General features: G+C 42.5%; 1 protein-coding gene across 4 annotated transcripts in view; it reads right to left on the reverse strand.

Moving 5' to 3' along the window:
* The window catches only part of pot1 (protection of telomeres 1 homolog), a 54591-nt gene extending 34059 nt beyond the window's left edge, over positions 1 to 20532 (reverse strand). For 3 of the 4 annotated variants that reach the window (XM_072712923.1, XM_072712912.1, XM_072712896.1), the window contains exon 1: positions 20356 to 20532. The gene's annotated coding sequence lies outside the window, so the exon portion shown is untranslated. The remainder of the gene's footprint in view (positions 1 to 20355) is intronic. The other variant, XM_072712877.1, reaches the window with a different exon arrangement.
* Positions 20533 to 25703: the final 5171 nt, after the last annotated feature.

Consider the following 25703-nt stretch of genomic DNA (forward strand, 5'->3'; position numbering starts at 1 on the left):
GGAAGGAGGGGAGGGGAGGGGCCAAAGGAGCGTCACGCAGTGCTTCCCAAAACGGCTGACTGTATGCTCCGGGCTTTTCTCCAGTCACTCGATTCCCAGGCTCTTCAGTGAGGGTTCAATGTCACATCTACTAGCAATTACAGATCGTTCACAAGGAGCTTCATAACCACGGCTGAGCAAACATAAGTGAAATGTGTTTAACCATGTACTGTATGACTAACTTTATTCAAGTTAATTATAATCAATCACCTGAATGCTTTTGGCTATTAAAGATCCTTTGTAATTAAGTAATTTATCATAGTCTTTTATTAAAAGACAGATACTTTTCTTTTAATAATAATTAATATAAAAATGTTTCATATTTTAAATATACATATTATATCCGAGTGTGTTTTCATACTAGTACAAATGATCTTTCTCAGGAAACAATGAAACACAGGGAGAAGCAAGTTCTTTAAGGTCCTTGTGTTGCCGTCACCATGGAATTACCTGAAAAATAACATCTGGAAGGAGACAGCGACAGGACACAGGTGTCACCATCCAACTTCCCAGGTGCACATAAGCGGGAGGGGGGTGGGGGGGGACTTCCCTGCTGTTGGGGCCGCGGAGTGACAGCCGATGACGGGGCCAGCTGGTCCCACCCCCAGATCCGGCTTTATTTCCATTCAAGCTCAGTGGACCACAAAGCCACCAAGAGCAGCAGATCAGACCTTGCAAGCCAAGTGCCCTTCAAATGTCCACAATCCAGGACTCACCCAAGACTGAATGTTTGGGTCCGCACAGGAGCCACACTCCAGGGATTCCTGCAGAGAATCGTCCCATCCCGACTCCCAAATAATCAACACATCAGAACAAATTAAACACCATACTGGCCTTCTCTTATTTTCAGGTCATCAAAACCTCATAATGACCATATGTTTATAGAATCCAGTAAAAGGGCTCCTGAATAGCATGGGTGCACTGGTTGGACGGGCAGTCATAAGAGTGTGGTCTGAGCCAATAGCGTCACCCTCTCCAGCTATGCTCAGCGGGGTCTTTCATGTGCCTTCTTTAGTGGGGGTGTAACAATCCACGGTTTGGTTCAAACCTCAGTTTTACTGGGGGAATGGGGATAAGAAAACAAGAAACATATCCGGGTTTTATTAATCAGTAACATTTTGGTTATACTACCGCAGGCGTGATCACTCGAGTATGATTGGAACCTCAACACAAGATCATGAATGCTTGTATCGTGGTTTTGGTGTCGGTTTCAAAACCGTTACACTATTACCATTCAGTGACGTCAATGGGGGTATGGGGAAGCAGGACTCCCAGGCCAAACTGCCGGGGGTGAAATTCCGAGGCCTGTGGGTCATTTAATACGGGAAGGCAGTGATGGCAGGCAGGGTGGCTCAAGTTATCACTCAGCCTTTTATGGAGACTCCCCTTCACTCGTCTCGGCAGGTGACAGCATGAATAAGAATGAGAAAACAGCACTTGTGTGAACCTGGATTTTGCTTGTGACGGGCAAAGGAGCAGAAAAGAGAGGGGAAAAAAAAAAAAATAAGGTCAACCGACTCCACTACAGGCTGTGGGGGCTATTTGGGGATGGGAGTAGGGGCAAAGTTTCAAAGACACAGGGACCGTTTCATAAGCCAAAAAGGTCAAATCACAATCACACCTGCAGTCTGCAAGGTCACATTCCACAGAGGACTACAGCCAGATGGGCATGCAATTACATCGCAATGTTTGGAGTTGGGGGGGGCATGGCACCACTCCCGTTGCCACGACAAAGCTGACGATACGACCGACAGAGAGGGAGTATGAGAAAGACCACCAGAGATAGATGGATGGCTGACCATACGGAGCACGATCTCCAGGTTAGAGGTAGTGACAGGGCCTTGGAACAAGAGAGGCATGCCGGTTACCAAGCCATGCGGGGGATCCGGGGCCTGGGCCTGACATGTGCAACTTCTACTATTTACCCTCCGACAGGAGCTGCGATGTTAATGAAGCCACTGTATTAAGGCAGCATTGGCTGACTTATCACAAGGAAGAACAGAGAGGGTCCCTCCCCACCCTAAAGCTTCACTGCCTGAACCACAGACAAATTCACAGCTTCCTTTCATCAAACTACCAAAGCAAACGGGGCACGGAATCTGAGGCCGCTCAGCTACACTGACTGGGACTTAAGGACCCACCACATCATCCCATGCAGGACTAGCCCTACCGACAGCTTCCTGCAGAAGTCCTTCCCTCCCTAAAGCCCGGCCGTCAGATGTAAGCCCTGCATAGTAGCGGACAGTCTGAAACGGCATGTCCACGAGACTGAGGGGGACGCACTTTTAATAGCGCCTTTACAGCAGATACGTGGGAGTTCTTACGCAAGATGCTCCACCTGTCTGCTTCAACATGAAGCGGCAAATTCAGAAGCTGTTATCATACAAGGAAAATGGAAACTTGTTTATCCTGCAATAAACTGTGATTACCTCAGCTGCACAAATGCATGAAGGAGTTTTATAAACAGCTTATGAATGTATGAATTTCCTTGCTGTTAGAAGACGTGCATTTATCCTAATAAGGTTATAAAGTAACTGTAGTTTGAAGTGAACATCTAATACAAACCTAATGAAGCCTAATTAAATTAGTAGAAAAATGTCAGCTTTTGTCTTGAATCACTTAGACACTCCTGCTTTCCTTAATGGGCGCGTGCTTTGGAGGGAGGACTGAAATAAGGATGATGATACTGAACAGATCAGATGGTTTGTCGCTTTTATCCTTAAAATGCACTGCCCAACTGAGGTAGATTTCAGTTATGCTCTGCGAAGACACAGTATAAATGTTCAAACAAACTTTGAACCCCAGAATGTGATGCTTTTGATCCTCACCGAGGAGGACCAGAGGTGGCGAAGTGACCTGTGCTCCGTGCGGCGTGTGGGACAGCTGGGGACCGCCACCCTCTGCCATCTCCCTACAGCTATCACCACCAGGAGCCTGGGGGGCGCACTGGCGTGTGGGATCCAAGCACTCTACCATGAAGGCCTGAGGAGGCCAACAGCGCACATAGATGGGAGAGTGTGTTTTCCATCAGCTCTGCTGAACTGGCTTTGGCGATGGGCATCGAGCAGGCTTGAGATTTTGAAATGTTCGCAATAGATTTCACTGAAGGGGGGGGTGGGGGTGTCCATGGCATTGAAAAAGCAGGTTTCAATTCAGCAAAAAAGTAAAAGAATCAAACCCTCTCATCACTAAAAACTAACATTTTAAATACGCAACACACTAGCAAAACAATATTTCAAAGAGTTAAAAAAATGTGCTGCCTGTATGACAGCAATTTAAATATCAGTAGAAGTAAATCACAGTGACCCAAAAAAAACTGGAGATTTTAATATGGTGAAGTTAGGAAAGTACGACCAGAGATGAAGATTCCAACACATACGCCTACACTTAGTGACTCGTCACCTGTCCAGTCAAAACCCTTAGATATTTTGGAGTGGGAGAGAGAGGGAGGAAAGAAAAAAAGAACAGCAACAGTGTGAATTGTCTGCAATAAGTGCCAAGAGCAATGTTGCGGGCTGGCACATCCGGCGTTGTGAAACAGCCCGCTCCCGTGCACTTGGGCAGTAAATCGAATGCAAACGCATTCCGCTCGAATGTGAAGTCGACCTAGGAGAACGCTTGCTTGTCCTGGGGGTGATGCCTTTGCCCTTTGAAGTGAGAAATTCAAAGTGTTTCAGGAGACACTTTCTTTGTAGGACGAGACTTTTAGCACCGTATAGCCCAAGGAGACAGCAGGGAGGATGGATCATGCAAATGGGCCCACAGACCACTCAGAAATCCTGGACAAGCCCATCAACTACAAACATTCCCACATCTCCACTACTATTCTTCAGCTGCATTTTTGTTAAATACCAATCTTTAAAAAGAAATTATATTAAATGAAATCCATCTGTGTTCTATGCTAAATTAAGAGATTAACAGGAAGGAAGAAAAGCAGAAGATTCAAGCTCATTGACCCAGCTCAGGTAACTAAGTAAGCTCAGCAATGATTTTATAAACCTGGGAGGTTTTAAAAAGCATCAGAACACATGTAAAAAATTCATAGACAATGTGTCCTCTGTGGATTTGAAAAGGTATACAAAGATGAGTCCAAAGAAGGAAAAAACCAAACATCGGACACAGAAGGCGGCTCCACCAAGCAAGTACCCGCATGGGACCACATAGACGCAAACATGTTGGGATACATTATCCATCCCCTCTTTTTGTTACAACCAGGGCTGAGAATTCAATGGGCCAGAAATGATCTTTTATAAAGAGCACCTTGGCACTTAAATATATATAAATTTATATTGCTCAAACAAGGCAACACACACAGACTAGACACATAGTGCCAAAGCTAGTTCTTTGCTGGGCCCTATGAGAAGGAAAAGTAGCATGCAGATCGACACGTGTTACAAGAGCGTATTCAAAAATAACAGGGTGGCTTACTGAAGTAATCCTACCAAAGAAGCACGTCAGACTGACTTTGAAAGAGAGACAGAGATACAGAAAAATAAAGGATAAAAACTTATAAATATTCGCCTGTGCCTCCAATAGACACTGCTCCAAACCGGAGTCATTGGACCATAGCCGAGGGAAAAGCAACAAATTAATTGGCTGGAGAATCAGGAAGACGTAAACACAAAAACAAAACAGAAAAACACAACAAACTGATTGTGCTTCACCATTATCTATTTTTTCTCTGGATCACAATCAGAACTTAATGCTTAATGATTTGACTATGATTCAACTTAAGGGGACACTAGAACAAAGATGATGGGGAAGCAATAAAAAAGGCCAATAGGATGTTGGGGTACATCTCCAGGTGTGTGGAGTTTAAGTCAAGGGAGGTAATGCTAAGATTATACAATTCCTTGGTGAGACCTCACCTAGAATATTGTGTACAGGTTTGGTCACCATATCTTAAAAAGGACATAGCGGCCTTAGAAAAGGTGCAGCGTAGGGCCACAAGAATGATTCCTGGTCTTAGAGGAATGTCATACGAGGAAAGGTTATTTGAGCTAAATCTGTTCAGCCTCAAGCAAAGGAGACTGAGGGGGGACATGATCCAGGTCTATAAGATTCTAACAGGTTTGGATGCTGTTCAACCGAATAGTTACTTCAGCATTAGTTCAAATACAAGAACTCGTGGCCATAGGTGGAAATTAGCGGGAGAACATTTCAAACTGGATTTAAGGAAGCACTTCTTTACACAGCGTGTAGTCAGAGTATGGAATAGTCTTCCTGATAACGTAGTGCAAGCTGAATCCTTGGGTTCCTTTAAATCAGAGCTAGATAAGATTTTAACAACTCTGAGCTATTAGTTAAGTTCTCCCCAAGCGAGCTCGATGGGCCGAATGGCCTCCTCTCGTTTGTATAGTTCTTATGTTCTTATGTTCTTATGTTCTTATGATAGCATGAAACAAATCACAATTCAACAGATTTATTCTTTCTATTATATGACACTTACGCATACACATTGTTTGGTTAAAAAAGAACCTTAATCAAAACACATTCATGATATACAATAGTGATGCCTAATTCGACATATAACCATGCCAAACCCATTTACGGAAAGAATATTCAAAAACTTCTTTCAATGGCTGTAATTTTATTGCATTGTATCATTGTTTTGCATTGATTCAAACAAATTCAATGCTGTGCTAGATGTGTCTTAAAACAGCCATTTCAATCCCTGGATACATTTTGGATTTAATACCCCCAGTCCAGGAAAGGTCTTGCATTTCAGACTAAGAAAGAGGTCTAGCTATTCACCCCTTTTGCCTCTGAACATCAGCAGTTTGGAGCCACACACGACATAGTGCTTGGAAAATGAATCTTTATAAAAATACAAACAGACAGAGAGGCAAAAGACACAGCAAAGAAGTTGTAGACCCGCTGCCTTAAACGTATGAAGGGAAAAAAGTGCCAACAAATATTTTGTTTAGATTTGACTCTTTAAATATAATGCCTTAAGGAAACAAGTACTGTGTAGGCAGACATTGCAAAAGGTTCAATTAGACTTGCCTCACAGTCTTCAGAAGAACTAGCTAATGATTGATTATAATGAACACACTAAGAGGAACCATGATGCTTCTAAACAAACAGTAGGGTGCTGAAAACAAAGGGCCAAGGGACATCATCTCTACTGAAAAGTTACAGCATAAACACAAGGTCAGTCCAAGACAAGCACACAAATGCTAAGAGAAATACACTCCCTGTGTACTATACAATTACTCAATTATTTTGAACACACTATAGCTGGCGGCCCTTTGCACACAACACAAGAGTGATAATTCACTGATGTTCACATACGCAATCTCTTTCATTTAAGAGAAAACAGGAGTTCCCAGTCATGAAGTCCCAACTAAAAATGTCTACAATGCACCACATGCAAGAGACACTGGTACAAGCATGATGGGACTGGTCGACTGACATTCTAGGGATGGGCCAATCCATATTTTTTTTTTTAGTTCCCATCCGATTCTGATACACATCTGCCGATTCGATACAGATTCCGATACAAGAGCTCTTTTTGCGAATAATAATAATTGAACTAGTAACTGCAAACAGTGACAATTGAGGCCAAAGCTAATGCACAGCAGCAATGGAGTCCATGGCATAAAATTAGTAGCTCAGTAATGATGGGAAATGAAGTACAGACTGTAACTGCTGGCCAATGTACTTAAATAGTCAGAAAGTAGGAAATGCTACTATGATAGTATGAGACCTGACATGTTGACATTACAGTAGAAATGTTTACCAAGTTAGGATAAAAGGAAAAAGGGTAGATGAGAAACAGAAGGAAAATGTGTTTGTATCTGTTTAGGAGAAATATCACCAATGTAGATCCGTCTGGTGCAGTGCCTGAGCCTGACTGAATGTAAGGTTTGGGTCTGATGGTCTGAGGAGTAGGTAGGAATGAGGATGGAGATTGAGTGGTGCAGTGCCTGAGCCTGACTGAATGTAAGGTTTGGGTCTGATGGTCTGAGGAGTAGGTAGGAATGAGGATGGAGATTGTGTGGTGCAGTGCCTGAGCCTGACTGAATGTAAGGTTTGGGTCTGATGGTCTGAGGAGTAGGTAGGAATGAGGATGGAGATTGTGTGGTGCAGTGCCTGAGCCTGACTGAATGTAAGGTTTGGGTCTGATGGTCTGAGGAGTAGATAGGAATGAGGATGGAGATTGAGTGGTGCAGTGCCTGAGCCTGACTGAATGTAAGGTGTGGGTCTGATGGTCTGAGTAGTTGGTAGAAATAGGCGCCTTGGTGGTATGTGTAAATGGTAAATGGACTGCATTTATATAGCGCTTTTCTACTCCTACGAGTACCAAAGTGCTTTACAGTTATGCCTCACATTCACCCATCCACACTCACATTCATACACCAGTGACAGAGGCTGCCATGCAAGGCGCCAACCTGCACACCGGGAGCAATTTGGGGTTCAGTGTCTTGCTCAAGGACACTTTGATGGGGTCAGGAGGAACCAGGGCTCGAACCTGCAACCTTCCAGTTGCCGAACGATAGCACTACCTCCTGCGCCACCAGTTTAGATCTTACAAGTTCCAGTTTATTTGTACTGGGTGTGTAAACATAAGCTGTGTTGCATATTCTTAACAACAGTGCTGAGTTGGGGAACTGCTGCATGCAATAGTAGTAACATCATGCTTTGCTTTTTTCTAGGCTGTTCATTTAGACATGAGAAGGCCTGAAAGTACTGCATGGTATTTATGGATGGAGCACTGACGCCACCTGCTGGCCACTTTATTGAAACATTGAAATTGTTCTTGTCCCCACAGGCTAAAGTATCATTGAAGTCTGATCATTTTCTATGAGTAAAATGGCAGGAAAATCTGGAGTCAGATGAAGGGAAATGTAACAATTATTTGAAGGTTTTATGAGAAATAAGGACATTTCAGCTGAATTTGCTAAGGTGGGTCTTAGACCTATATTATCAGCGGCCATAGCACCCCCGTTTGACCGATCGGCGCCAACGTTGGAGAGTCTATCTGTGGTCCAGTGCTAGATTAGTGTGCGAAATTTGGTGAGGATTGACTGAAGCGTGCCTGAGATATAGCTGTCTGATTGAAATGGGCGTGGAAATGGTGCAGGTTGGGTGTGGCTGGTGGCCGTACTGTACAGGCAGGTCAAGCTTTTTTATGAATCATCCATAAGGGCAGTGCCCTGATTGACCTGCTACCAGAATGACCTAGGTGGGGTGGACATTGTAGGAGTTATAGGAATATGTCATTTATAGAGTTTTTAAACGTTATCAGAAAATGCAAATGACTTATTGGACAGTACATATTTTTGGATTTGGCATGACTCACAGAACTTACATTACAAAGGATTTCGACCAGTAATATGTCACTCAAACAGAAATGAGGAAAATGTATGTTGCACTGGTTTTGCAGGTTTAGACACACGTTACATTGCTGTAGCACCCCCTATTGACTGATCAACGTCAAATTTGGAGGGCCCTTCTCCAGTACCATCGTACAGGATATATTTAAGTTTGGTGATGATTGGCTAAGGCAGGCCAGAGATACAGCTGTCTGATTGAAATGGGTGTGGCACCAGTATGGTCTGGGTGTGGCTGGTGACCGTACCTTACAGAAAGTTTAGGATTTTTTGGATAATTATTTATCAGGACTGTCTCCTGATTTGAATGATACCAGGTTTACATAGGTCTGGCGAAAATCCTAGGACAAGTGCAAAAAGTCCTGTTATGAGACGTATTGGAGAGCCAAGTTCTACATGCTGCTTGATTTGGCATATCATACTGAATTGGTCAGGCAATAAATATCAACTGTAGGGTTGATGGTTCTGGAGAAATAGGCAGAAACACAAAAATTGTCGCTGTAGACTGCCATAGTAAAGGTATGACCTCAGGCTTGGCCATAGTAGACGTGTGCCAAATGTCACTTGGCCTAGCAGTTCAGGAGTTATAGGAAGTAGGTATTTGTAGCGCCCCTATTGACGAAATGCAGGCCCGCCTTATACGGTGTCCCCAGAATGCTGCAGGGAGGTAGGATTTCCAATTTGGTTAAGGTAGGCCAAGGCATGGCCAAGTTATAGCAGTCAGACTAAAACAGGCCAAACTCAGGTGCAGTTTGGGCATGGCTAGTGGCAGTACGAGAGACAAATTTCAGACTTTTTTCAATATCTCTTAATCAGCTCAGAGGACTGATTGGTTTGACACCTCATTTGTCTGATTTGGTCGGACGAGGTAGGACTTTAATGCAAAAGTACGTATTGCAAATTGGATCAAAAACTGGCTAACTGATAGGAAGCAGCGAGTAGTTATTAGAGGCACTATGTCACAGTGGGCCTCCGTTTATAGTGGGGTACCGCAGGGTTCAATTTTAGGACCACTATTGTTCCTAATTTACATTAATGATATTGACACGAATACATACAGTAAACTGGTTAAATTTGCAGACGACACTAAGGTGGGCGGGGTAGCAGATACTAATCTAGCAGCAGAGAGGCTTCAACGGGATCTGGATTTAATTAGCGAATGGGCTGATACTTGGCAGATGAAATTTAACACAGATAAATGTAAGGTAATCCATGCAGGGAGCAGAAATATACAGTACAGATATTTTATGGGTTCCACTGAAATAAAGGTAGCTGATTACGAGAAAGATCTCGGTATGTATGTTGATGCTTCCATGTCCCACTCTCGCCAATGTGGGGAAGCAATAAAAAAGGCGAACAGAATGTTGGGTTATATCTCTAGATGTGTGGAGTTTAAGTCAAGGGAGGTGATGTTACACTTATATAATTCCTTGGTAAGACCCCACCTAGAATACTGTGTGCAGGTTTGGTCACCACACCTCAAGAAGGACATTGCTGCCTTAGAAAAGGTGCAACGAAGAGCTACGAGAATGATTCCTGGTCTTAGAGGAATGTCTTACGAGGAGAGGTTAGCGGAACTGAATCTGTTCAGCCTTGAGCAAAGGAGACTAAGGGGGGATATGATTCAGGTCTATAAGATTCTAACGGGTCTGGATGCTGTTCAGCCAAATGACTATTTCAATATTAGTCTAAATACTAGAACTCGTGGCCATAAGTGGAAATTAGCGGGAGAACATTTTAAAACAAATTTGAGGAAGCACTTCTTTACACAGCGTGTAGTCAGAGTATGGAATAGTCTTCCTGCTATTGTAGTGGAAGCTAAAACCATGGGTTCCTTTAAATCAGAGCTGGATAAGATTTTAACAACTCTGAGCTATTAGCTAAGTTCTCCCCAAACGAGCTTGATGGGCCGAATGGCCTCCTCTCGTTTGTAAATTTCTTATGTTCTTATGTTCTTAAAAAATCTAAGTAGGCGGAGCTTCATAGTCCAATTGAGAAGTTGGTAGGGCATGGCTGTCTGTATCTGGAGGGAAAAAAATTTGACTGTAAGACCAACAGGACAGGAGATATAGACCAAAACGTGTTGGGGGGTGACAGAGATATGGGTCGAACAGTCTGAGTAGTGGGTAGGAATTGACATCATCCTGCCAAGTCTGGTCGGTCTAGGTCTTACGGTTTAGGCTGCACATTCAGTTTTAGGGCAGGAAAATAATACTCCTAAGAAATACAATAATGGTCCACTACGTGCTTTGGACCCTTACTAAGTATATATTTAAATATTACTAATATTTTTTTAAACCAGTAAATACAAAAAAAACTAGACTGTTCCACCTCATTTGTACATCTTGTTTTAAGCATTTTTGAGGCATTCGCAGTGAATATCTTCCGAGAGAGGATACGCAAGTGGCCAATGCTAAAATGCCCCACGATTTTCCTCCCCCTGGCAACAGTGGCACTTCCACTTCGTTGTGACTGCAGTCCCTCCTGCATAATAAGCTGCAGCAACTGCACAAAACAGCCCAGGCTAGTGACTACCAAATCATTCACTGCTTTTTTCATATTACTTGGTTTGTTCGCACAATTGTGTGCGCTTTGTTTAATGGGATTTTCCACTAAACACTACTTCCACCTCTCAAAAATTTTTTTACACAAAAATTGCAAATCACCGTGCTACTAGCTGCTGTCAAAAGTATAAAATACTCACAGATCGTCTCCCTCCTACCTGATGTTCTTGCACTGCCCCTACTGTAAAGGGTATGCACATGACGGCACAGCAGGTGGAAGCCACCGCGCACATACCCACTGAGTAGCAAAAAAAAATCGAGTCGCAGTGTTAGCATTGAGTAGCGTTAGCTTGAACGCCACGAAAACATATCTAAAATGGGAAAGAGCTTATGTGTGTTTGATTGTACAAATCGAAATAGGAGCTACCTTGTTACAGACTGCCGAAAACTAAATAAGTAAGTATTGGTCGTGGATTGGTCACATGCGGCCGATACCTGATTGTGAGGGACCAGCAAGCAGACACAGGGGCAAAGAATGTGTTACTAACCAAAAACTACTGAAAATCCAAAAATCATCAAAATACAAAAGCAGGGTTCCCGCTGCCGCTCGTCACTCTCGCCATTGACGAAAACGGAACCCATGGTGACGAAGAAAAACGGCATCAAATCGTCACTCTGGCGAATTCAATTTTCAAATGACGAATTTTGAATTTTTGAAAAGTCGAATTTCATTTTTTCGGACACACGAACGTCAATCATCCATGTCAAATGAGCATGGGCCGTTTTAAAAGTAGCAAATGTTATCGATCAGTGTGGGGACATTCTAAAACGCTTAATGTGAAAATGCTTAATGTGGTTTAATGTACCAAGACAGCCACCAAAAATCACTATATTTCTCACACATATATCTGGTCATAAACACTTTCACCTGACAAGAAATCTAAACCGAAATGCTAAGAATAAGGACTTTATACTACGTTAAGTGGTTTCCCCTCCATTGACGCCCATTATAAGGAAAAGGTTTAATGATTAATTTATTAAGAAGCGGCGAGAGAGTGACTAAAAAAACGGATGCTGAAAAAAAGTGAAGAATTTGATTAGTAGAAGCAAAAATACAAAGAAAAGTGAAGAATTGAAATCAAACTCCAGGGGGAACCCTGCAAAAGAATATTCAACAAAGGAAAATCCTGGGCCCAATAAAATGAGGTCAACCAAACAGAATGAAACCAAAATTAAAGCATAACATAACCCAACCTACACTGAACATAACTGACCTAACAAATAACACACTGGGGAAACATATATACTAGGTGATCAGTCCAGCAACACACACAAGGGGGAAACACTACCATAACATTTATACCTACATGTCAATAACGCCATAAACCCCATAACATATTTAGCCCATGAAATTATACAAACAATTTTATAAAGAAACTAAATCAAAAAATGTTAAAAATAAAACAATTATGCCAAAACCCAACTCCCCATCCGCCTACTGTGGGCACCTGTTGGTATCTCCGATGGGAATTTAAAGGGAACCATGACAATCTAGGCTGTTTGCCTGTCAGATCAAAAAAATGTATGCACCACTTCCAGTTGTTTCACTCCGCCAGGTAACTGCAACATTGTGTGGCTGTCTCAGGCCATCACACCGATCCATGTAATAGGTATGGATCAGTGCAGATACTGATCTGAATATCGGATCGGTGCACCTCTAATTTGTACATTACAATTTGTTGTCCAGCCCCCACAGTCTGTTCACTGAGAAACTTGTACTCCAATTTCGGCTGCAAATTCTGGCAGACGAGAGCTGACAAACAGTGATGCTCGAAATCACAGCACACCCACAGAAGACTCCGGAATTCCGGCCCAAATCACTTCAGGACACAAATCGGATCATAACTGCGCTGCTGGCTTGACTGCGTTACCCCTTCCCGACGACGCCTCAATAACTGCTAGGGAACTTGCCGGCAAACCTTATTAATATACAGAAAGCAAGCAGTGCCAGGGAGATTCACAGGAACATCTTTTCACTGGGAACCTAAATGGTACACAGCATGTCAGTCAGCAGGTCCCTCAGCTAGGGGGGTGCGATCTGACGATTTTAGATTGTGATCTTAAAGACATCCACAATCTAAATTTCAAGCGAATCGTACAGATTGTGATTTTTACATCATTCTAATACTATATATACATCCTCAAAGACCCGACACACCCCCAACACGGACTGTTCACACTCCTGCCCTCGGGACGAAGGTTCAGAAGTGTGAAATCTAGAACATCCCGGCTAAACAACTCTTTCTTCCCCACTACAATCAGACTCCTAAATAGACGACCTACCTCATTTACATAACAGATCACTTTGCATATCATGACCTACCTCATTTGCACAACAGGTCACTTTGCACTTTAAGCTCTTTTTGCACTATTTTTCTCAAGTATGCTCTTTTGTACTTGTAATTTAATTTAACCTGGCATTGTACTGAGAAATACTACTTTTCTGTACATATGATAATAAACGCTTTGAATCTTGAATCTTGAATCTATATTAATCGATCCAAGTCAAGTTAACAAACCAACTGAATGATTTCCTATTCAAATTATATCACGTGTCCTCATCGCAGCTCTCCTGCTTGACAATTCGTTACGTGCTAGGAGCATGGCAGAAGAGGAGCTTGTGCCAAAGGACTCGACGTCAGTAGTGTGGCAGTGGTTCAGCTATGCACAGTCACATACTGCATAAAGCAAAGTAATCTGTAAAACTGTAAAGACAACGGTCAGAACGTCGGGAGGCAATACGACAAATCTATTTCACAGTTGTATTCAAGTTTGATATTTAAAATAAAGTGTAACTTCGGTCTTAATGAGTTTGAGGATATTCTTTTACTTATGTGTCACATTGAAAAGATAAATCGCAATTCAGATAGTGATTTGGGTTTAAAGGATCGTGATGTGATTTTTTGGAAAGATCGCCCACCCCTACCCTCAGCAAAGGATACCCTGGAATGTACAGGCGAGATGCCATGCTGCCGGCAGGCCGAATCCCTGCCAAGACCGCTGATGCCCGCGGACACAGAGATAACCGGCGCTAATGTGCTCACACACTGAGACTGAAGAGGAGGAGTTCAACTAACTAAAATCCTGCTATGGCTTTTCGGGTTAAACTGGCCCATAGGTCCCAGCCTCAGTGAGCACTTCTCCAGCATTAACTATTTGTACTGGCTAATAAATTCCAAGCATAACGCCAGAATGCGGATCAGCTGGCAGGCAGTGTAACACTCACTGGGAGGGTGTTCCCTACAACCCCTAATCTGTATTCCAAAACTCATCTGTAAATTCTAATTGCCAGTGAACGCGACTAATTCCCCTAAACCTGACCTCTGGTATTTTGTCCCAGTTCTCAGCATCCAGGATGTTTCAGCAGCATATTCTTGCAATACAGCAGTAACACAAAGACTGGTGAAACATTCAATTTTCAGAGCAAAGCAGTGTCCAGCAGGCAGGAATGCAAAAAGCAGGCTGGACAATCAGTCACAGACATGCTAAGGTCCACAGTGGTCAGGAGGGTGCAGGGTCAACCTGCCTTCTTTGCACACTTGACACATTGACTGCTTAGGTACAACATGTCACAGCCAGTCAATAATATTTAGTGTAATTGGTAGCTAATTCACTAGCAAATCCTTGCTCACCTGTCAATGAAGCTGCACTGGACATACTCTGCCTGGGGTGGAAGCCATTTATATAAATCAGTGTGGCGACAATCCCATCCTGCATGGCTGAGGATCCTTCAGGTTCTTACAAAAACTCAGTGGATATTTGCCATTTGGAAACCAAATTAGACATCATTTAGAGTACAGTGTACCCATCTTGCTATCAATAAAAGAACCATAAAAATATAACCCTGCCGTGTGCAGTTCAAATTATTCCAATTTGCCCCCTAGTGGTGAAGACACCGGCGTCGACGTTTTAACTAACAAAGACCACACTCAGTAAATGAAACGAATGTCTCAATCAACTGAAAACCAGCCTGTAGCTAGACGTATAGCTCCAGTCATTTTAAATAGAAATAGTATACCGCATGCAATTAAGCTTGACATGAGCAGAACAAACGAGGACGTTAATTACGAGATAAAGTTTGTCTTTGGTCTGTCTCTTTGCACATACACACCTCCAGACCACCAGCCATGCAATGGTCTGTAAGACGAGATAAATTTCCAGGAGAACGTCGGTCTCTGTTGCCTGGGTGAGCCGGGGGGCTGCATACAGATTCTTTAAGTGTAAAGTCTTGGTGCACGTGTGAGATAGCAGAGTTTCCTGCCACTTCCCTTTAAACGCAGCTTCTCTCTGCAGGTTCATGACAAGGCGAGCATGGTGACAATTCCCAGAGGGGTCCCAATTCCAGCTTAATAGGAGCATTTCATATTTAAATCTTTACTGACGGCTAGAGATGCACACAAATACACCCGAGAGTTTTTAATGCCCCTATTTTACGGATGCAAGCCACAGAACAACCTGTCAAGGAGATGAAAACGCAAATAACAGTAAACACAAGGATATGTTAAGCACAGTCCTGGTCAATTTCCTGGAGGGAATATCTGTAAATAAGCACTGCAGTCTTATGGGAGATGCTGCTCTACTCAGTTCATTCATCTCTCCATTTGTCTCCGAGTCCCACATTGCTAATGTCACCCCCAGCCAGACAGAAGCGCTGTGCTATCAAACTGGTTTACCGAAAAGCTAAGAATGAGAGGAGCATCGCCTGGGGCCACTTAAGAGCTCCACACTCATCTCAGAGCCACCATGATATGGCCTGTTTATGCGTTCATCTCAAACTGTGAGATACTAACTCTGCTACAGTATTACGGTTCAGGGATGGCATGCGACCCTATGATGTCATAAAGCTCAAGAAAAACAAGGTCTAAAGGTTAAAAAATTAAAGAGCTGCTTTATATTCCAACCACCAATATATGGCAAAAGAACATATTCACATTCATTTTTGACTACAGAAAAATACCCAAGCATTTCAACCCTAATTAGATACATCTCTTTCAACCATGCTGTATTTTAATAGAAGGTGATTAACTGATCTAATTATAGTCATAGGTATCGCCTGCATACATCACGGACGAATTCATCACAGGAATGAATAAAGTATTATTATTACTATTACTATCAAAATTCATCTTCTGTGCCAACTTTGTTACTGGTTGAAAGTAAGTTAGTCTTTTTCCTTTCAATGACTGAATTTATAGGAAGCGGACTTAGACATTTTATTATGAGATATATGTGGGGGAACACTTTTTTAGTGACCAATGGACACATGACAAGGTAGTGGCACCAGCCCCCCATCATTGAAACCAGCAGTCAGCCTCTAGCACAGGGATGTCACACTCCAGTCCTTGCGGGTCGGAGGCCTGTGTAACGGCATCTCCCTCTACCACCCTCACCTAGCTACCAAGCAGCTGGAAGTAGGGGTGCACCGATCGATCGGCGCACCGATCGATCGGCCTCGATCACGTTAATTTGAGGGGATCAGAAATCGACCATATTCCCATGAGATCCACCGATCTTAGTTATATGCTTTTAACTCTTTGGGGTCGAGTATGTCGTCGACGACATCGCGTACTTTTCGCGTCTATTTCAGTTTATAAATATCTCGCTGAAATCTTAATGTATAATCATGAAAAAAACGCTGGCTAAATCCGTAATCTGTCTTCTTTTCAAAACGTCCATTGTCGGAAGTATTAAAGTTTTTTTAATTAGGTTAAATCGGCAAAAAAGTAAACCATGTCATCTTACTTTGTTTTACCTGCATCGGGGGCGTGTAGTACCGCTCTCACCCGAAGATCGCTATTCACATTCTAAATAGCCGCATTAGCGCGTATTCAAATCGCATTCGCATGGTAATTTGATTAACAGCGCAACGGTGAAACGCGATCCAGATACATCCCCTTCAGCGCCATAAAAGGGGGTTGGGGACGTGGCCAGGTGACAATGGCTCATTCATACACATGAAAGTTGCTACATATTCAATGAAAGGAGCCAGAAATAGTTACACGAGTTAGGTTTTTCTTATTTATTTATCCAAATTAATGTTGCATCTACACCATTTAGTCATCTTCATGTAGCCAAGACTTTGGTGATCAGATATCTGGGATCAAAACAAACTGCCAGCATTGCTTACTATGTACTTTTATAATGTTTCTGCAAGTGTTCCAAACTGCATTTTGCAATGTCTATACTTTGATGTCAAATTTCAAACTTAACAAAAATCTGACATATTTACAATATATATTAAAATAAAGATGAGTGTAATGGCAAAACAAATATATAAGAAATAATTTATTTGCCATGAATTAAGTGTGATGAAATGTGTGATCATGCCCCAGTCAGTGAAAGTGTGTTTCCTACCCCTAGGCCCCAGAGGGTTAAATCAGCCTTTTCTCCCATTCCCGAGAGAGGTGCAGTGCAGGCTGCCTCCCTCCCTATTTTTTGGACAAGTGTGTCATAACAGCTATATATATATATATATATTTTTTACAAAATTAGAGAAATTAAAGTCTGGAAGAAAAAATATGATTTTGTAGTTCAAACAGCAATGCTCATTTATATGTTCGTTTATATTTGAGGACACTACCTCATGTTTTGTGAGTATTCATATCAATTTACTCAATAAAAATGGAAACATTGAAGTAACTGTCTTTTAGTTATGAAAGAAACAAGATCGGCAAAAAAAAATCGAGATCGGCAGGTAAGGTTGCCTAAGGATCGGTGATCGTTGATCGGCCAGAAAACTGCAATCGGTGCACCCCTAGCTGGAATCCTAATCCAACAAAGCAAAAGCCCCAGAGCAACATACTTAAATAACAGATTACAGGTACACATTCACGTACTTGAGTTAATATGCAATATTCTTATTTTGTTCTCTTTTAATCATATTCTTCTTTTCATCCTTTCCTTAGTTTTTAGTTTTCTTGAATGCATGTAATAGTGAACCTGTAAAGCTTGTGTAATATGCTACATGTCAATCATGTATCCCAGCACCGAGACAAATTCCTCATATGTGTAACATACTTGGCGAAATACAGTGCTTCTGACTTCAGTTTGAAGACCTAGTCTGAGATCTCAGAACATGAGCCCCTACCAGGGCTGACACCTGGCAGATGAAATTTAACATAGACAAATGTAAGGTACTCCATGTAGGGAGCAGAAATATAAAGTACAGGTATTTTATGGGACCTACTGAAATAAAGGTAGCTGATTATGAGAAAGACCTTGGTGTGTATGTTGATGCTTCCATGTCTCATTCTCGCCAGTGTGGGGAAGCAATAAAAAAGGCCAATAGGATGTTGGGGTACATCTCCAGGTGTGTGGAGTTTAAGTCAAGGGAGGTAATGCTAAGATTATACAATTCCTTGGTGAGACCTCACCTAGAATATTGTGTACAGGTTTGGTCACCATATCTTAAAAAGGACATAGCGGCCTTAGAAAAGGTGCAGCGTAGGGCCACAAGAATGATTCCTGGTCTTAGAGGAATGTCATACGAGGAAAGGTTATTTGAGCTAAATCTGTTCAGCCTCAAGCAAAGGAGACTGAGGGGGGACATGATCCAGGTCTATAAGATTCTAACAGGTTTGGATGCTGTTCAACCGAATAGTTACTTCAGCATTAGTTCAAATACAAGAACTCGTGGCCATAGGTGGAAATTAGCGGGAGAACATTTCAAACTGGATTTAAGGAAGCACTTCTTTACACAGCGTGTAGTCAGAGTATGGAATAGTCTTCCTGATAACGTAGTGCAAGCTGAATCCTTGGGTTCCTTTAAATCAGAGCTAGATAAGATTTTAACAACTCTGAGCTATTAGTTAAGTTCTCCCCAAGCGAGCTCGATGGGCCGAATGGCCTCCTCTCGTTTGTATAGTTCTTATGTTCTTATGATCAAGCTGTATCACAACCAGGCCTACATTAAAATTCAAAACAACACTGCAATAAAAAGGTACTGCTTTAATAATAAAATCGATAATAATTTCAATTATATTCATAATCATCAACATTATGTCTAATTCATACGCCATGTGGAACAGGTGTTATGCCGAAAAAGGCATCCCTGCCATAGAATGCATGCCGGTGTTCTAACGAGTTGAGCTTTTAGGGGTTTTTGGGGGGTTAGGAATTAGAATTTAGAATTTGGTGATCAGTGGTCATTGTCAACACACCACAGCACAGCACACAGTGCACAACAATGAAATGTGACCTCTGCATTTAACCCATATGTGACTTTCGTGACATAGCAGGGGGCAGCTAATTCAGCGCCCGGGGAGCAGTGCTTGGGGACGGTACCTTGCTCAGGGTACCTCAGTGGTGACTGGCTGGTGGGGGATTCGAACCTGCAATCTTTCGATTATAAGTGCGCTTCCCTAACCATCAAGCCACCACTGCCCACAGCCACCACTGCCCAACTGTTAGGGTTTTTTTTATTTTTGTTAGGGTTGAGGTTTTAGGGGTGTTTTGGGGATTAGGGTTTTATGGGTGCTTTGGGAGTTAGGGTTAGGGTTTTAGGAGTGTTTTGGGGGTTAGGGTTTTACGGGTTTTTTGGGGATTAGGGTTAGGGCTATCGATTAGCACTACGGTAGCCTAACTCGACAAAGTAGCTCAACTCGTTCCAGATCAGCGACCAATCGGTCATTTAGAGACAGGAATGCATTCTACGGCAGGGATGCCTTTTTCGGCATAACACCGGTAACCACCGTTAGTCCCTAAATAATATCATATAAAGAAATCATATTACAAACTAAAGCAATTAATAATACTGTTTCATTCCATTTGGACGAAGGATTCATTAACTGTCTGGTATTGTTGTTGTGAGTTAATACTAAATTGAGTGAATATTATATTGTATCTACTGCTTTGCGTGGATCCCGATTTCAGGGAATTCGTCTGTTTCAAATCGCTTTTCTAGTCACAACACTAGACACTAAGTACAGGTGTATAGAAAACTTCTAGTCAAAGTCCCGCACAACAGCGACACAATAGTGCAAGATTAAAACGCAAATAACGGTAAGCGCAATGATATGTTTTGTAATTTAGATGAGAATATCCGATAACAAGTACTATAATTATTTTGATTGCAGCTATTTGACTTAGCTTACAGTACTTTACGCTCCTTAAACACTGCGTGCGGATTTTGCCCGCTTTATGCCCTTGATTATTGGCGTGAAATGAACGTAGCAACCGCCAAATCTCTGAAGAATATTAAACCTCACAAACAAAAATTAATACAAAAAGACGTGCGAGGCGCCGCTGGAAGCAGATAGTAACCATGTTAGAGTGCTATTAAAATAACTTTCTATACCTCAATGCATCAATAAGCAAGTTTGGGCATCTAAGCTTAATAAAGAAACTGAAATAACATCTCTGAACACAGTCTGTGAGTACTGTACCTACTAACTGGCAACATAAACGTAGTTTTTTACCTTTGTCCAACAACTTGGTACTTATGAAATCTTCCCAGTGTCACAGCTCTTGTCAGTTTATTAAACCAATAAATATTTATACATCTTCGTTCCACAGCTAATGCTAATGCTACTGACCAGATATTCCCTCTCTTATTTTGATCTGCCAGGTCAAAGTTTGCCTCTGTTCCGCGCATGCGCCTCACATGATTGTTGCCCGATGCTGTGTAGTAACTTTGCAATGACGTTGCAATGTCTTCTTATTCAGAATTAACCACCTAGTTGGAAAAACCGAATCAAAATATCAAATTCACTGCCTTGATCTGTGTTACAACCGAATTGGTAGTGCAATTTTTCAAATTGAAATCCTATTTAAAAATAGATTATGCATTTTATGTTTGTTGAATTGAAATGACAACTGAATTATATACTAATTAGAACAGAAGACTAATACATTTTATTTGTGATATTGTAATGTAGAGGCATGACGTTTTCTGTGTATTCTCAGGGTATCTGTCACATCAGTATACTCTTGCTTTCAGTTGATAAGCTTGATTCTGCTCTTATCTTAGCAGAATCTTAAAATATCTGCATGCCGGGTAGGATTGAGACATCAGAGGCCTCGGACTTGAAAACTGAGTATTATATTTCACTCTTTCCCTAATCCCTAATCCTTACCTCCTCGCTTCTCTCTTACCATCTGTCAGTGGTGATGTGTATAAAGCACAGGTATCTGTCCATCCTGTCCAATTGTCGCAAAGAAGCAAATACCTCATGCTGTGAGCAGACAATGTTGGACGTGTGCCCTGTTTGTTAAAACCCACAGCGCTGCTGAGCTGCAGTCTGGGCTGCAGGTGTTGTGTTGGGCTGAAAGGTCTCAGCAGGGGGTCTCTTGTGCCCCCCCCCCCCCCCCCCCGATTGCTCTATTCCTGCTTTCATCATATCCCGGCCAGCAGAACAGACACTCAACATACAGCATGTCTCTATTGCACCACTTCTGTCATTTGTTGTCTGCACTTTTCGCTAAGTTACATGGGGTGTACAGTACATGATCTGCCTCGTCTTGCATGCACCACACATAACTGAAAATAAATATGAAAATTATTACTATTGATAAAGTTCTTCTATAGAATGATCCAACCAAAAGACCAGTTCAGTCCCAGTCCTTCTTAACAATGTAAATGTTCAAACATTATTCATATATCATTATACTACTAATATAGCTGTGACTAATATTACCATCTGTGCAATGTACATACTCTTCACTGATTCTGGTACTTTCCCATCAATCCATCTTCTTACTGCTTCTCCGGGTAATGATTGTGATCTGGCCTGTCAGAGCAGACCGCTTCTTTCAGACACTGGTTCCTTCAGGGGGCTTCCCAGCTCCTGGTTGTCCTCCCTTAATGAGCAGATCTGTGGGGTGACGCTCTGGAAAGGCACCAATCAGTGCCATGGAAGCACCACTGTAATGCAACAAGGCTATGTGGAGGTATCTGGGGACCCCCACCCACAAGGCTATGTGGAGGTGAGGTGTGAATTTTGTCTCCACCGTCTTCTGAAGTATATGAAAAAGTTAGTTTTTTTTTCATCACATTAATGAAGGGCTAATTAGGCTAATTATTACCCCAGTTTGGAATTTTGGAAGCACTTATAACATAATGCCCATAAAACATTGGTTTCAGAAATATTGTTATTGTGGGGCGAGCTGTGAGTTTTCTGATATGTGCCACAATGCGTGTAGCACGGATCGGGGAAACAGGCAAATGGAAGCCAGGAATCGGGGAATACGGGGTTTAATCAAAGCGGTCAAAGGAAACAGACAATATACAGGGTAACATTACAATGACCGGACTGGGGAAACAAACGGAAACGCGGACTAAATACAATGGACTAATTGACAACGATCAGGAACAGCTGGTAAACACGGGGAATCCACATGCGGTTAACGAGGGGGCGTGGCACACGAGGGGAGCGGACGATCGGGGCAGGACAATATGTTTTAAGCATCAGTACAGGGGCATAGCTGCCTGTGTTTGGGCCCCCGAGCAGAGGCCCCTGCAGTACATTTTGGGGCCCTCTATTGTGCTGCCCCCCCCAAATCATGCCCCTCTGAGCCCTCCCATGTTCATTTCCTGTCAGAGAAATATTGTTTGTTATTGACTTTACTGCACTTGGTGGGATTTTGCATGAACAAAAAGTCCTGTGACATTAATATAAAGTGCAGAATTTGACCAAATCATCTGTCTTTACTGGTGTCTTTTTGACCAATTGGATCTTATTCTGCTTGATCAAAGACAGGAACATGAACTGGCTATTAATGAAGCAGAATGTAAACTGGGGACATGAATATAGTCACATATTTCTCCAGCTACAATATGAAATGCTTGCATGGTTTGAACATGGCACTAATATTTAAACAAAGCAGCCATAGTGTTTATTCAGTGTGAATTTCAGCTTTTTACTAAAATGGCTGGTAAGTGATTTATGGTGAGAGTTGCTCCAGGCAGCACAGAACAGCTTTTACGAGCCATTCAGAGGCTCTGAGATTGTGACACTTTTAGTGAATTAAAACTATTCTGAGGAATTTATTAAACATAAGCTGTGTTTTCTTAATACGTCAGTTCAGCTTTATCAATTGCTGTGAAGAAGAAAAAGTGAAAAATGATTTTAAATATTTAATCGGCGAGAATCAAATTAGACTTAAATGCAAAAAATGTCCTTATTTGCAATTAAAATGATTAAAATGTTTATCACCAGTGCCCTGCACTGGAGAAGCAGGTATGCCAGACAGATGGATGGACGTTTGCTTTTTACTGTTACGTATAAAACATCGAAGGCAAGGATGGAGGTGAAGGTAGGGGTGGGGGAAACCAAAAGGGGGGCTTTATTAAAGGAAACTACGAGCAGGGCAAAAAAATGGACCATGAGGGGTCAAAACAGGGTAGGGAGGATCAGGCAAGAACAGTGGACACAGGACACACTGGGGAGCACATGCAGGCAGCAACATCAATGAGGGGACTGGGGATCGCAGGACTGAAGGACGCTTTATACAGGGCATGTGAAGGAGCAGACGAGAGGCACCTGGAGTTGAAATTATACAGGCAACGAGGGAGAGAATGAGGGGGAGGGAGGTAGGGTGTGACAAAACTTTCAGTCAGCTTGGGATATGCAGTCATTGAGATATGTGTATGTTATTATTAATATTACAAATAGATATAAAGCCTTTGTTAATCAGATATGTGATTTGTACTATTGGTCTCATTTTGAAATAAGCTAAAAAGTAATTATGAGAATGTTCAGAGGATTCGGTGCCCATTTACCTCTACAGTAGCTGTTTGGATATAGCAATAGGAATAAGTCTGCAGTGCATTATATATATTTTCAGCTGTGTTGGAACTGAATATTGAGTGCTACAAGATGGCAAAGCACACAGCAGATAGCAAAGCGCACAGCAGAGAGCAAAGCGTACGCCTGCAGTGCTATGTCTCCTCTGATACTGAAAACCATTTTGGTGTCCAAAATAAGGAGATGGCTGAATGGGTGTATTTTAACACATGTTGTGTATTTATGCCCTGTGATAGACTGTCATCCCATCCAGCATATGCCGTGCCTTATGCTTCCCAGGACAGACTCGAAGGTCAGCATGGCCCTCTACCAGATAAACAGTGGTGGAAGATGGATGGATGTATTTTACATATTTATCCGCCCGAAGACCAAATATGAATTTTGTTAGAATGCCATCACCACTATAAGGAGGAATTTGGGTCAACTGGATGTGGGTTAGATGGGAAAAAACAGGAGATAAGAGGCTCAAAATGAACACCACGCAAAGATAATATTTTTATGCAGTGAGATACGGTAGGAAAACATCCGGGGATGGAGAATTGGCTTTTTCTCTTCCACTTGCTGCTGTGGAGGTGCTCTCTGGTCTAGTGCTTTATTATCTAAATTTCCACGTAGCCGCCCTCATGTAGCAGATGCACGTCGGGACACCTGGAGTTTGTGGTGTGAAGTGTAGCTGCTCTTCAGGGAGGTCCAGCCAGTCATCTGCGTGCATTTCTCTACGCAATCAAGCGATCGATCGGCCAAACCGTTATTTCAAATCGTATTCACGAGCAGCTGCGACTTCACTTTCGACTTCCTGGAGGGCATGAGAAGAACAAAGGAAACATCTCAAAGGGAAAAAGCGAAAATGAGGCCCTGACCCCCATCACAGGAGGTAACCAAGAAAAAACACAACAGATAAGAAATAAAATTATTTTCATTCTCTGGTGTGAGTTTGGGCTATTTCAATGAACATTTTTTAATGTATATAATTAATTTTCTGCTTGGAATTAACTGCAGTTGAAATAAGCATTGTTCCACATGGAAGCACTTTCCCTTAAATGATCTCGAGCAATAAACAAAGTTTTTGTCACTGTGCTGGGAAAACCGCATTACATCTCCACAAGGACACAAGAAGTTAAGAGATATGAGAATGTTATGCAGTAGCTGGATGACCTTCTCTCAACAAGTTTGGGCTTCAGAACCTTCTGTCATTGATCACGGTCTGAATGTGAGGATGGCGTGGTGGCGCAGTGGGTCATGTTATGTTGTTATCCTGTGTGAGTCTCCTATGACTGACCGCTGTCCCGCCCAGGGGGCGTCACTGATCGTCTGTGTCTCCCAGGCCAGACTTCAGGCAACTTCTATCGCAATTGATTAGTGGCTTATTGAAAAAGGGATGGACAATGTGGACCAACGCCCAGTGCACTGAGCCTTCTTGGGAGAAGACAACTGGAGAACACTGAGTCACACCAGAAACGCTTGGCTGGTCCTCAGCACCTGGAGCGGCTCTAAATGACCGCATCTGCAGCCAATTACACACTGTACAACGAGGATAAAGGCATCCGCAGAGACGGCAGTGGGCAGCTGAAGTCACGGCGTGACGGGAAACAGAGCCGCTACCTAAGTGATCTCTTTAGTCTCTCTGATGCCATGGTGGAAGATGACCCCCGACAGCTTAGCCTAGAGTAAGATAGAGAGAGACTTTGGCCCCGGTGTGTTTTCTTTTATTCTCAGGTGTCTTTACTCTAGAACGTTCATTTGACATATTTGGCTCTGCCTTTTTTCAGATGTTGTTGCTATCTTAGCAACATCTTAGCTATAGGTTCCTAACTTGTAGAACAATCAGCACAAACTTCCGAAATGTTGGGATTCACCTGGCACACCATCTCATGCCTGCGTATTGTAGCCTTCAGAGGAAAAATAGAATGGCGATACTTTATTTATCAAGTTGTCGTTGCACCTGTCCCATCTTGCTCCCTATGAGACAGACTAGACACTGGCAAGAGCAAGATGGGGGTCAGTCAGCATACAACACACCT

Source organism: Paramormyrops kingsleyae, chromosome 1, assembly GCF_048594095.1.
Source record: "Paramormyrops kingsleyae isolate MSU_618 chromosome 1, PKINGS_0.4, whole genome shotgun sequence".
Classification (NCBI taxonomy): domain Eukaryota; kingdom Metazoa; phylum Chordata; class Actinopteri; order Osteoglossiformes; family Mormyridae; genus Paramormyrops; species Paramormyrops kingsleyae.